The sequence below is a fragment of the Acomys minous genome (genome assembly GCF_964271855.1).
Source record: "Acomys minous genome assembly, chromosome: 7".
Lineage (NCBI taxonomy): Eukaryota > Metazoa > Chordata > Mammalia > Rodentia > Muridae > Acomys > Acomys minous.
Genome location: NC_140488.1, coordinates 69811391 through 69824484, shown reverse-complemented (window position 1 = coordinate 69824484; position 13094 = coordinate 69811391). Strand labels below are relative to the sequence as shown.

The 13094-nt window shown below is 39.3% G+C and overlaps 1 protein-coding gene across 2 annotated transcripts in view; it reads left to right on the top strand.

The window, feature by feature from the left end:
• LOC311602278 (lysophosphatidic acid receptor 4-like) overlaps positions 1-13094 on the top strand; it is a 118834-nt gene that overhangs the window by 66660 nt on the left and 39080 nt on the right. The window contains exon 2 of one of the 2 annotated variants that reach the window (XM_084790147.1): positions 2877-2944. The exons of the other annotated variant lie outside the window; for it this stretch is intronic. The gene's annotated coding sequence lies outside the window, so the exon portion shown is untranslated. The remainder of the gene's footprint in view (positions 1-2876; positions 2945-13094) is intronic. 2 annotated transcript variants of the gene reach the window in all.

Sequence of the window (13094 nt, the reverse complement as noted above, 5' to 3'; positions counted from 1 at the left end):
CAAGAATTCATTCCAAGTTGGCAGCTAAACTTGGTGATCTTTGAGAGGTTTCATAGTGTTACTGGTTTTTGCAGCATGAGTGCTACAGGACTGAAAGGCTCATGGATGGCAACTAAGGTTTGGCACTGTGACAGGCCAAGACTGGTGAAGTGGATACTCAGAATATTGGAGATGCCAAAGAGAAAACCAAGTGTAAAGTGGAGCAGTCTTAGGCCAATGTGACAAGCCGTGTGTGCCACCTTTACCCTAGCACATTTTGAAGGAAAGACAAATTGTGGGTCTATGGTTTTGTGGCTGAGGTGGTGTCAAAATCTCTACATTGAGACTTGATACCCTATGAGCATATACAGGGGGAGGAGGTCCCCCTCAGTCACAGTCATAGGGGAGGGGAGTAAGGGGAAAATGGGAGGGAGGAAGGAGTGGGAGGATACAAAGGAGGGGATAACCATTGAGATGTAATATGACTAAATTAATAAAATATATAAAAAAGAATTCTTGCTTGGTTATAGAAGATGGCCAGTTTAGGCTCCATATGCCACATTGGTAGGAGTCTTAGCTAAGGTAATCCTTATAGATTTCTGGGAGTTTCCATTGCCTAAGATTTTTAGCTTGTCCCAATGATGCCCCCCCATTCCAGTTGTCTCTCCTGCTACTCTCTCCCTATGTTCCCCTAACCACTTAATCCCTCCTACCCATCCCCATCACACCCCTAGACCCTTCTCGCTATTCCACCAGTGATGTCTATACTATTTCCCTGTGTAGTGAGATTCATGTGTGTAGTGAGAATTTTGGTTTCTTAAAAAATCCAGCTATGTTAGAAATATGTTTTTGTTTTACTCCTAAGTGTGGGATATAGGGCTACTTCAGAGTGTCCACAACAGCTGACAATAACTTGTCTCGTGCTCTGGCTGGGGCATGATTTTGCCATCTGAAGATAGTTCATGTTTTGAATTTTGAAGAATCTTAAGAGAGTATAAATTTAAGAGCCCCAGAGGATCTCTGGTGGCTAGTGACTCCCCTGCTGCTGCTGCTGCTGGTGGTGGTGGTCCTTGCTGCTGCTTTTACTGGTTTCTGATTGCTGGATTGCTGCTTTCTGGTTAGAGACAGCCTGCCAACATAGATTGGACTTGCCCCCAAGGAACTCAATGGCCCTAATCAGCAAGAAGTAATGTAGAGAGATCTATGCCCCTTTTCTTCTCTATGCTTCTTTCTTTCCTACATAGTAATAGGGGGTTGGAAGGCATAGGGGAGGTATAGGGAGGTTGGAAAAAGAGCCCAATAAAGTATCCCAAACTCTAGTGATATGTGTGTTCCCCCTTGAGCCCTCCTTGTTACTTAGTTTCTCTGGGTCTGTGAATTGTAGTATGATTATCCTGTACTATATGGCTAATATCCATTTATAAGTGAGTACGTACCATGTATGTCTTTCTGGGTCTGGGCTACCTCAGTCAGGATCTTTTCTAGTTCCACCTATTTGCCTGAAAATTGCATGATGTCTTTGTTTTTGTGTTTTTGTTTTTTGTTTGTTTGTTTTTTGTTTTTCGAGACAGGGTTTCTCTGTATAGCCCTGGCTGTTCTGGACTCACTTTGTAGATCAGGCTGGCCTTGAACTCACAGCTATCTGCCTGCCTCTGCCTCCAAGTGCTGGGATTAAAGGCGTGAGCTACCATGCCCGGCGATGTCTTTGTTTTTGATAGCTGAGCAGTATTTCATTGTGTAAGTGTACTGCATTTCATTTATCCATTCTTTAGCTGAATGATGTCTAGGTTGTTTCCAGATTCTGGCTATTAGGACTAAAGCTGATATGAACATAATTGAGCAAATGTCCTTGTTGTATGGTGGAGCATCTTTTGGGTATATGCCTAGGAGTGGTATGGCTGGGTCTTGAGGTAGAACTAATTACAATTTTCTGAGAAAGTGCCAGGTTGGTATCCAAAGTGGTTGTACAAGTTTGCACTCCCACCAGCAATGGAGGAGGGTTCCCCTTTCTCCACATCCTTGTCAGCATGTGCTGTCACTTGAGTTTTTTTCTTAGCTATTCTGACAGGTGTACAATGGAATCTCAGAGTTGTTTTGATTTGTGTTTCCCTGATAACTAAGGATATTGAGCATTTCTGTGTGTCTCTCAGCCATTTGATATTCCTCTGTTGGAAATTCTCTGTTTAGCTCTGTCCCCCACTTTTAATTGGGTTATTTGGTTTGATGTTGAATTCAAGTTCTTTTTTTTTAATTATTGAATTTTTTCCTTTTTAAAGTAAATATTTTTACATACACATTTATAATATTGTACACATATATAATAAACTACCTACATCAAGAAGAACCATGCCACAACCAGGAATTACATAAATGTTACATTCTTAGTGTTTTGGCTATTTGTGATTGGCAGCCTTGAAGAAAACATTTTCTATCTTGGTGTGACTAAAATTCTGAGTGTAAATCAATATCTATCACATCTCGTATTTATCAACTTAAAACATCTAACTAGACCTAAAAACATATTATTCCCTAAACAATTGAACTTAATTGTAAAACTAAACTATGTAGTCTTCAACCCCATCAGAGACTTGAGAAGGAATAAACTTGATTACCCGAGTATACAGGGAGTGCAATTTAGCAGCTTCCCAAATGAGAAGATGACAGAGACAGTTTGCTACCTGAATTGTCACCCAAAATTCTCTATAACATTGGAGCATCATCTTCAGCCTTCTGACCCAATATATCTGACATACATATTTGTGAGGCAGTAACTATTGAGAACTTGTTTATCCTGTCTTGGCAGAATTTGGCTGTCGACTCTGCCTGCCTCCAAGCTTGCCCTTTTTTTAGGCAGAATTCTATCTGTAGTTGAAACAAGGATGTTTTGCCTTTTCCAGTGGCTGGTTTGCTGCATTTGAAGCCATCTCCACAAGGAAACTATTTGATGCTCATCATCTTCTTTGAGGTAGGCTGGGTGCTGCCAGGAGTTAACCTGTCTCATTGTCAGTGTGTCTTTAAAATAAAATAATTTTTTGAATGCCATATTCTGTATGTCTCTGTGGGTTTTGAAGACCTTATCTAAGTATTTTACTTTATCTTTCTATAGAACCTATTGATCTGTTGCACCTAAGATGTATATACTTGTGATAAAAATAGGCTAGTAATTGATATGACCATGATATCCCACAGTTCTTCTAGAGATGGCAGCTAATGTAGTCTGTCCCCTGGGATTTTTCTGTGGGTTAGCTGGGTGGCCCATGCCTAGACCCACAATGTGGATCCCACTCACCTGGGAATCAGCAGCACTTGTGTTTTATAGATATCAGTTTGGTCTTTAGGTCATTGTGCAGTCCTAGTTGTCCTGTTAATCAGAAGCCGTGTGCTATTGGTGCCACTATCTTGAATCTCCCTTGAGTTCTTTATATATTTTGGATATTAGCCCTTTGTCAGATGTAGGATTGGTGAAGATCTTTTCCCAGTCTGCAGGCTGTCACTTTGTTCTGTTGACAGTGTCCTTTGCCTTACAGAAGCTTCTCAGCCTCATGAGGTCCCATTTATTAATTGTTGATCTTAGAGCCTGAGCTGTTGTTGTTCTGTTCATGAAGTTGTCTCCTGTGCCAGTGTGTTCCAGGCTCTTCTCCACTTTTTCCTCTAACAGATTTAGTGTGTCTTTATGTTGAGGTCTTTAATCCACTTGGACTTGAGTTTTTTGCATGGTGATAAATATGCATTTTTCTATATATAGACATCTGATAAGGCCACTACCATTTGTTGAAGATGCTGTCTTTTTTTCCATTGTATGGGTTTGGTTTCTTTGTCAAAAATCAAATGCCCATAGGTGTATGAGTTTCTATCTGGGTCTTGATTCGATTCCATTGATCAACCTGTCTGTTTCTATGCCAGTACCACACCATTTTTATTACTGTTGCTCTATAGTACAGCTTGAGATCAGGGATGCAAATTCCTTTGGAAGATCTTTATTGTACAAGATTAGGTATCTGGGGTTTTTAAAATATGAAGTTTAGAATTGTTCTTTCAAGGTCTGTAAGGAATTGTGTTGGAATTTTGATGGAAGTTGCATTGAATATATAGATTGCTTTTGATAAGATGGCCATTTTTACTACGTTAATGCTACCAGTCCATGAGCATGTGATATATTTCCATCTTCTGATATCTTCTTCAATGATTTCTTGAAGTTCTTCTCATACAGGTCTTTGACTTGGTTGGTTAGAGTTACGCCAGGATACTTTATATTATTTGTGGCTATTGTGAAAGGTGTAGTTTCTCTAATTTCTTTCTCAGCTCATTTGTTATTTGTATACAGGAGGGCTATTGATTTTTTTTGAATTAATCTTGTATCCAGCCACTTTGCTGAAGGTGTTTATTAGCAATAATTCTCTGGTGAAATTTTTGGGGTCACTTATGTATACTATCATATCTGCTAATAGTGATACATTGACTTCATCCTTTCCAATTTGCATGCCTTTGATATCTTTTAGTTGTCTTATTGCTCTAGCTTAAACATCAAGTACTATATTGAATAGATATGGAGAGAATGAGTAACATTGTCTTGCCCCTGAGTTTTGTGGAATTGCTTTAAATTAATCTCCATTTAATTTGATGTTGGCTATACATAACTGATGCCAAAAATTTCACCAGAAAACTCCTACTGCTGACAAACACCTTCAGCAAAGTGGCAGAGGTATCTCTGTGTATTGAGGTTATAGTCATGCACCATGGAGCCTGAATGTTCCATCCTCCCTTTTATTTCTTATTTTGTTGTCTTGGATAATCTCTGGTTTTTAGTTAGTCTTGCTAAGGGTTTGTCTATCTTGTTGATTTTCTCAAAGAACCAACTCTTCTTTTGTTGTTGTTTTTGTATTGTTTTCTTTGTTTCTTTTTTTTTTTTCTGAGTCCAACTTATAACAAACTCTGATTGAAAATAACCCTCTATAGCCCAATAAAGCAACCAAAAACCTACCTGACCTCACTTAAAGGAAATGAGGCTTTTTTCTCTTAAGGTTTATTCTGGCTGATTTGGGACAAATAATACCTTTGTAGGGGTCCAAGTAAAATTGGAGAAATGGTTAAAAAAAGCTAGAAATAGCATTTGGCGTCCAGTTTCTAAATGTTGAGACATTCCAGGCTTAATTAGAGTCCTGTGTGGGACATTCTGAAATGCTGGACCAATTGGGATCGGAAGCTTTCTTCGCAGGTGTCCTAGGTGTCTTGTTCTGATGAGGAACAGCAACTGAAGCACTTCGTGCTGGAACATGAAGGATGCAGGATGTTAGTGTCCAGCATGCTAAGAAGAATGAATCCTGTTAGGTCTGATCCAATGTCAGTGTCCAATTCTTTTGTTCTGAAAACATAATTTCTCACAAGCATTATACAGTCCTAAAATTATAAATATATGAGGTGTGCAGGATGCTCAGAACAATTAAGTCTGGTATTCTGCTGTTTGTATGAGCAGAAGACATACATCTGCAAACCTTCACTCATGTCATACGAAGAATGGCATCTCATAAAAAGTCATAAGGATTCTGTGACCAACAAGAAGCCTTGTCTATGCATAGACATTCATGTGTCAGCCAGTCTCAGAGCTATTCCCATATAGTGGGATTAGCAATATAAGTTACCTGCTTGTTCTACAGTTTAAATTCCTCACATCCAGATTATATCCCCTTCCCTCATCCCCTCCTGATCTCCCCTCCGTCCTTCATCCCCTCTCACTCTCTCCTCTAGTTCTCAGAGAAGGGAGCCCTCATCCCCTAACACTTCACCTCAGCCTATCATGTTTGTTTCTATTTTATTGCTTTCAGCTCTGATTTTTTTTTCTTGCAATCTGATCCTCTTGGGTATATTTGCTTCTTTCTTTTTTTCTAGAAGTTTCTGGTGTACTGTTAAGTCACTAGTATGAGGTCTCACTAATTTCTTTATGAAGGCATTTAGTGCTACGAACGTACTTTTTTATATTGCTTTCATTGCGTTCCATAAGTTTGGATATGTTATACATTCATTTTCACTGAATTTTAGGAATTCATTAATTTCTTAATTTTTTTCTTTGACCCAGTCAAAGAATTGACTAGAATGTTGTCTAGTTTCCATGAGTTTGTAGGCTTTCTGTTGTTTTTGTTGTTGTTGAAGTCCAGCTTTGATCCATGGTGGTCTGATAATACACAGGGGATTATTTTAATTTTCTTTTATCTGTTGAGACTTGCTTTGTGACTGAGTATGTGGTCAATTTTGGAGAAGGTTACACGGGACACTGAGAAGAAGGTATATTCTTTTGTATTTGGGTGAAATGTTCTGTAGATCTTTATTATTTTCATTTGAATTATAATGTTTGTTTGTTCCATTATTTCTTCGTTTAGTTTCTGTAGGATGCTGAAGTATCCTGCTATTAATTTGTGAGGTTCAGTGTGTGGTTTAAGCTTTAGTAATGTTTCTTTTAAAAAGTGGGTGCCCTTACATTGGGTCATAGGCTTTCAGAATTGAGACATTATCTTGGTGGATCTTTTCTTTGATGAGTATGATGTGTCCTTCCCCATCTCTTCTGATTAATCTTGGTTGAAAGTATATTTTTATTAGATATTAGAATGGCTATACCAGTTTGCATCTTCAGCTCATTTGCTTGGAAAAATATTTTCCAGTCCTTTGATGTTGAGGTGTATTTTTTGTATGCAGCAAAATGACGGATCCTCTTTTCACATCCATTTTGTTAGCCTGTGTCTTTTAATTGGGGGAATTGAGTCTAATGATGTTGAAAGATATTAATGACTGATGATTGTTAATTTCTGTTATTTTGATATTGATGGATTTTAGGTATGTTTGTGTGTGTGTGTGTGTGTGTGTGTGTGTGTGTGTGTGTGCGCGCGCGCGCGCGCGCGAGCGTGTGCACACATTTGTTTATAGATACTGTTTAAATTTGGTTTTGTAGTAAACTATCTTGTTTTGTCCATCTATGGTAATTGAAAGTTTTGTTGTGTATAGTAGTCTTGGTTGACTTCTGTGGTCTTTTAGAGCCACCAAGACATTTGCCCAGGACTTTTTGGCTTTTACAGTCTCTGTTGAGAAAACCAGTGTAATTCTAATAAGGTTTAGCATTTATATGTTATTTGGCCCTTTTCTTTTGTAACTTTTAATATTCTTTTGTTGTTGTTGTTCTGTACATTTAGTGTTTTGATTATTATGTCGCTGGAGGATTTTCTTTTCTGGTCCAATCTATTTGGTGCTCTGTAAGCTTCTTGTATATTTATAAGCATCTCTTTCTTTACGAATTTTCATCTATGATTTTGTTGAAAATATTTTCTGGGCCTTTGGCCCAGGAATCTTCTCCTTCTTTTATTCTTACTATTCTTAGCTTTGTTCATTTTATAGTGGCCCAGATTTCATGGATGTTTGTGTTAGGAACTTTTTAGATTTACCATTTTCTTTGCCAGATGTATACATTTCTTTTATCGTATCTTCTGTGCCTGAGATTCTCTCTTCCTTCCATCTCTCATATTCTGTGTCTATGGTTTTTTTCTTACCTAAGTTCTCCATCTTCAGGATTCCTTCACTTTTTATTTTCTTTATTGCTTTTATTTCCATTTTTATATCTTGAACACTTTTATTCATTTATTTTAGCTGTTTGATTATAATTTCCAGTATTTCTTTAAAGTATTTCTGAATTATCTCTTTACAGACCTTTATCATCTTCATAAGGTTGTATTTAATGTCATTTTCTTGTCCTTCAGCCATGTTGGAATATCAGTGGCTTGCTGTAGTAGCATATCTGGGCTCTGGTGGTACCATATTGCTCAGGCTATTGTTAATTGTGTTTTTACATTAGCTTCTAGCAATCTGGATTTTAGGGTTATTTTAGATTTAGGTGCTGATTTCTGAGTTTATCTTTGCTAGATGAGTGGGTTTTTTTCTCCTTGGTTTCTGTTTCCTCTCAGTCCCTGAGTGGCCTAGGGTTCTGGTGATCAGTCAGTCTTCATGTTCAGTAGGGTGTCTTTGCTGAGGCTTTTGTGGCCAGATCTATCTCTGGGGTTTTGGGTGCTAACCTTTCCTCTGGATCCCTAGTACCAACAAGGCCTAGGATCCCTTATGCCTCCATGATCTCTGGGAAAGAGATAGAGTTGTGGGCCAGAAAATGGATCCCAGGGGATGTGGGTGCAGTTTAAGGCTGTTGCATGTACTTTAAGTGGAGTTGTCAGACATAGTGTTTGAGTGTCATGTCTTACCTGGTGTCCCTGACCTCCAGGAAAACAGGAGGTGTTCCATTGATTTTCTTTTTATTTGGATGACCTTGTCACAACCCCTCCAGTGGAGTCTGTGTGACAAATGCTACTGCACAACCCAAGGCGACGACCCCTGCCCAGGGAGAGCATCCTGGAATGGGTCTGATGTTCTGGCCAGTTGCAGCCTTCTTTTTACTCATTGTGTTGGCATATTCTGTCTTTGTTTTTTCTCCTAACCTATTTCATATCAGAAGTTTTCAAACATGATGATCATTTCTGTGAAATTCCCTAACATGGGACTGCAGCCAAGGACGATTCAGGCCCAGAGTTCACCACCAGTTCTGCTCCACTTGTTAAAAGACACATGGCTAAGAATTAATAATCAGTTGATAATTCATATTATGACTTACAAATAAGGTGTTTAAGAAAGCTCCAGATAGTGACGCTCAGATAAAAAGAAGAACTAAGAAAAAACAGTCTTGGCACACATATTTTTGGCATAATGAGAGAACATTGATCTTTGATAAAGAGGGCACATGCATACTGATATGAAGCTAATGACTTAAGATTGATGACAACATTATTACTTTGCATTCTGTACTTTGTATTGTGTATGCCTGATTGCTTCACTGACTCCCTTGAATGAAAAAAAAGTAGCCACAAAAATACTCCCCATCTCAAAAAATGTGCATAAAAATCTAGCTTGCTTGCCTGCAAACTACACTCAGATTCAAACACTACCTCTGGGGTTGTCTCTGTTTGTCACTTGCCTATCTTTGTCCACTGACACTTCTAGAACTCCTGTTCCGAAGGACCTATACATGGCTGAGATGGTCTGTGGCATGACCTATTTATTATGAGAGCAAGATATTGATGTAACTCACTAATATTACATTGAAGTTAATCTCTACTTTTATATGAAGTAGTATTTGTTTTTATAAAATTATGTGTGATAATACTTAGTGCATATAGGCTTAGAATTGTTATATGTTCTGGATAGATTACATCTTTAATAACTATGAAGAAACTCATATGGCTAATCATGGTTTGAAATCTTCTTTCTCAGCTATTAGTATGAGTATACCTGCTTTAATCCTAGTCCCATTTACTTAGAATATATTTTCAGTCCTTTATTTAAGGCTATATTTGTGTTTGTCAATGAAGTATGTTTGTTCATAGGCTACAGATAAATAGCACACACACACACACACACACACACACACACACACAATCTACTAGTCTGTGTTTGAATTGGAAGATTGACACAATTAACACTCAGAGTTATTATTCAAACGTGTGCAGAGAGTTCTGTCATTTTTGTTTGTTTTTATAATTTTTGTTACTTTACTAGTCTAGTCCTCATTTACTTTTTTACTATTCTAGTACATTTTATTCTGTCCTCTGACCTCATTGTTTAGGAGTGTTTCACTTATTTTCTGTAGTACAGGCTTGGTGGTCATGAATTCCTTGATGCTGTGTTTATTATAATATGAATTTACTTCTCCTTTACTTATGAACTATAGCTTTTCTGAATGTAGTAATTTGCCTTAGCAGTAACTGCCTTTCAAGTTTGAATTATATAATCCCATGCCTTGTTGGCTTGTAGAGCTTCTTTTGAGAAAAATTCCATTAGTATGATTTTTTTATGTGGCTTTGTATATTCCTCAATGCTTTTAATGCTTTTTGTTCTGTGTGTTTAGTGTTTTAGCTATAACGCAGGATGGGGGAGGTTGTTTTCTTATATTTGTTTGGTATTTTATATGCCTCCTGTATAGAAGAATTTTCATTCAGAACATGGCTGCTCTGGCAAGAGATCATATCCAAAGAGCTTCTAGATCTGAGTGATCCAGCTGGAATACAAACACATCTTTAATCCAGGAGAGAGAGGCAAGCAGATCTGAGTTCAAGGCCAGCCTGGGGTAGAGCAAATTTCAGGTAAAGAAAAGCTTAGGTCCAGGCGTGATGGTACATGACTTTAATCCCAAACAATGATGGTAAAGTTAGTTTGTAGAAGGAGGCACCTGTGTTTAAAAGTGATGTCTAATTGACTGGCAGGAAAAGTGATGAATCAGAGAAGATTGACAGATTAGGATATACCCAACTCTCTTGAGAAAAGGGAAAATACTTAAGGGGCAATGCAGAGAGAGAGAGAGAGAGAGAGAGAGAGAGAGAGAGAGAGAGAGAGAGAGAGAGAGAGAGAGAGAGAGAGTTTTTACCAGGACAATAATAGCCAGACAAGTTGCAGAGAGAGAACTCAGGTAAAGACTGAACAAGCCAGAGGATGAGAAAGAGCCCGAAAACTAGAGCAGATTGCTGAATTAGTCTGACATCAAGTAGAACAGTTCCTGGCCAAGAAGCCAGATTGAATAAGCCAGCTGGGAGAGGAGTTTGAGCCAGAACAGTTGAGTTGAGGCAGCCAGCCCAGAGCTCAGAAAGAACAAGGGGAGACCCGGTGGCACTCAGAGGAAGGACAGCAGGTTACCAAGAAGAGACTTGATACCCTATGAGCATATACAGGGGGAGGAAATCCCCCTCAGGAACAGTCATAGGGGAGGGGAATAAGGGGAAAATGGGAGGGAGGGAAGAATGGGAGGATACAAGGGATGGGATAACCATTGAGATGTAGCAAGAATAAATTAATAAAGGAGAAAAAAAATGAAAAAAAATAAATAAAATAAAGTTCCTCATATATATTGCTTCAAAAAAAAAACAAACAAACAAACAAACCAAGTAAGGGTGAGCTTATTAAGTAGTAAGTCTCAGAGGCTGAAAACATTCTAGGCCTAGGTTAGATTGTATGGAGGCTAGAAGCTTCCAGGACTAGGCCTAGGTTAGCAGATGGAGGCAGTAATCCTCTGAGACAACAATTGAAGCAGGCAAATAAAAGTTTCCATAACACTCCTGTAATCAGATGGCCATGTCTTTCAATAATCCACGTATTTAGTAGGCTGAGGCAGGGTGTGGCCCAAATTTAGGCTAACCTGTATACTGGGGGAAAGCCTATTTCAAAGATGGAAGGACAGTCCCTCCACACAATTAGATATTAAGTAAAGGAGCTATAAAAATAAAGGAATAGATTAGGGTGAGAGTCTCTCTTGATGCAGTCACACAGCTTGGTAGACATATGGAATCTGTTTTTATGCTCCCTTAGTTTCTTCCTTCTCTGGTTATATATGATGCTGCCTTCCACTGAGAGCAGATCTTCTGTGGTATTTTACTTTATATATTATCTGCCTTGTGACCAGAAGTGTGGTTCTTATTACTATGGGCAGTCGTTCTGTAACTAGGCATTAGAAAGGGCTGGCTGGTGGAAAGTTCCCCATGAGCATCTCTTAGATCCTGGCAGCTTTGAGCACTTGCCACTGATATTCCCCTCAGACAAGATGTCCACTGTATAGAACCTCACGGTTCTGACTCAGTTTTTTTCTCCCCCTAGCCAGAGAGATTCTATAGGCCACCTCTGAGAGTATGTCCCCTGACCCTTGTGATAGGCTCCCACTGTGGGTTATGCCATGCAAGGATGGATTTGCTTCTGGCCTCACTTAGCTCTTGGCTCAGCAGGTATGTATGTGTGTGTGTGTGTGTGTGTGTGTGTGACACGCGCACGTGTGCACACTTAGATTTTTTTCAAAACCTGCTTTATTTAGGATTGTTAAACACTTCAATCTCATGTCTAATCCACTGACCAGAGGAAGGAAAGAATGTTAATAGAAAAAAAGCATTGTGGACGTGTTTAGATGTAGTTCCTTGGGCCAATTCCACTCTACAGTTGTCAGGATACCAGCAGTCCAGTCTAATAGCCAACACCAAACTGCACAGGAATCTGTAGAGGTGGCACGATCCAGCAGAAACCACAAGGCTCTGCTGAATTGGCAGGAGTCTGTGGGAGTGGCCAGAATCAGCCTGAGTACCATGAAGATTTCTCTGGAATGTTTCTGTGAAATGAAGACCAATGAAGTCCTGCAAAGACCAGCATGGCGGAGAATTGCCAAAAGCCTCGTCTCACTGTCCATGGTTCTTTTTCTACTCCTTCTCACCATCATGCACTCTCTCATGGGTCTGCTCCCAGCAAAATAGCACATGCCCTCTCTTCCAGAAAAAAAAAAAATCACATGATCTCTCACAAGACAGCTTTCGATAAAATACCATGTGACTTGGCTGATTCTTAACAAACAAACAAACCAGACAATTCCACTTTATGTATATTTGGTTCAGTTTTTTGAGACAGGGTTTTTCTGTGTATCCTTGGCTGTCCTGGACTTCATTTGTAGACCAGGCTGGCCTCGAACTCACAGAGATCCTCCTGCCTCTACCTCCCAAGTACTGGGATTAAAAGTGTGCGCCACCACGCCTGGAAGCAGGGATGATTTTTAAAATACCGTTTGCGACTTATCCAGTCAACTGCTGAGTAGAAAGGATTTTCCAGCACCTCCATTGTATACTGACTGCAGGATTTCTATCTGATTAGACTGCCAATATGTCTGGGAATGAGACCAGTGTTAACTGTGTTTTGTAGTGTTCACCTGCCCCCCATTCTTGGTCTCCATCTGTCATGCAGCTTTTATCTCTTATACACACCACTTCGCCCTCTTCTTTCTAGATTATTTGGTACTGAATGTACACTGTGTTTCCTGAGCCTCTCTCCTTGCCTTCAGCCATGGCTCTTACCTTCTGAAGCTGCACTTGGATTACATACTTGCAGCTGAGTGCTTCTTACTTGGGACTGAGCTCCCCAGCAGACTCTCTGTCCCATTTTCTAAAGTTTTCTTTCTTACTTTGCTGCTGAAACTTCAGTATTTTTCTATAGTCACCCACTTCAGAATAGGGCTTCTCTTCAAGTACCCCCAAGCTTATTTCCTGGTGATGTACAGCCATTTTGCTGCCTGA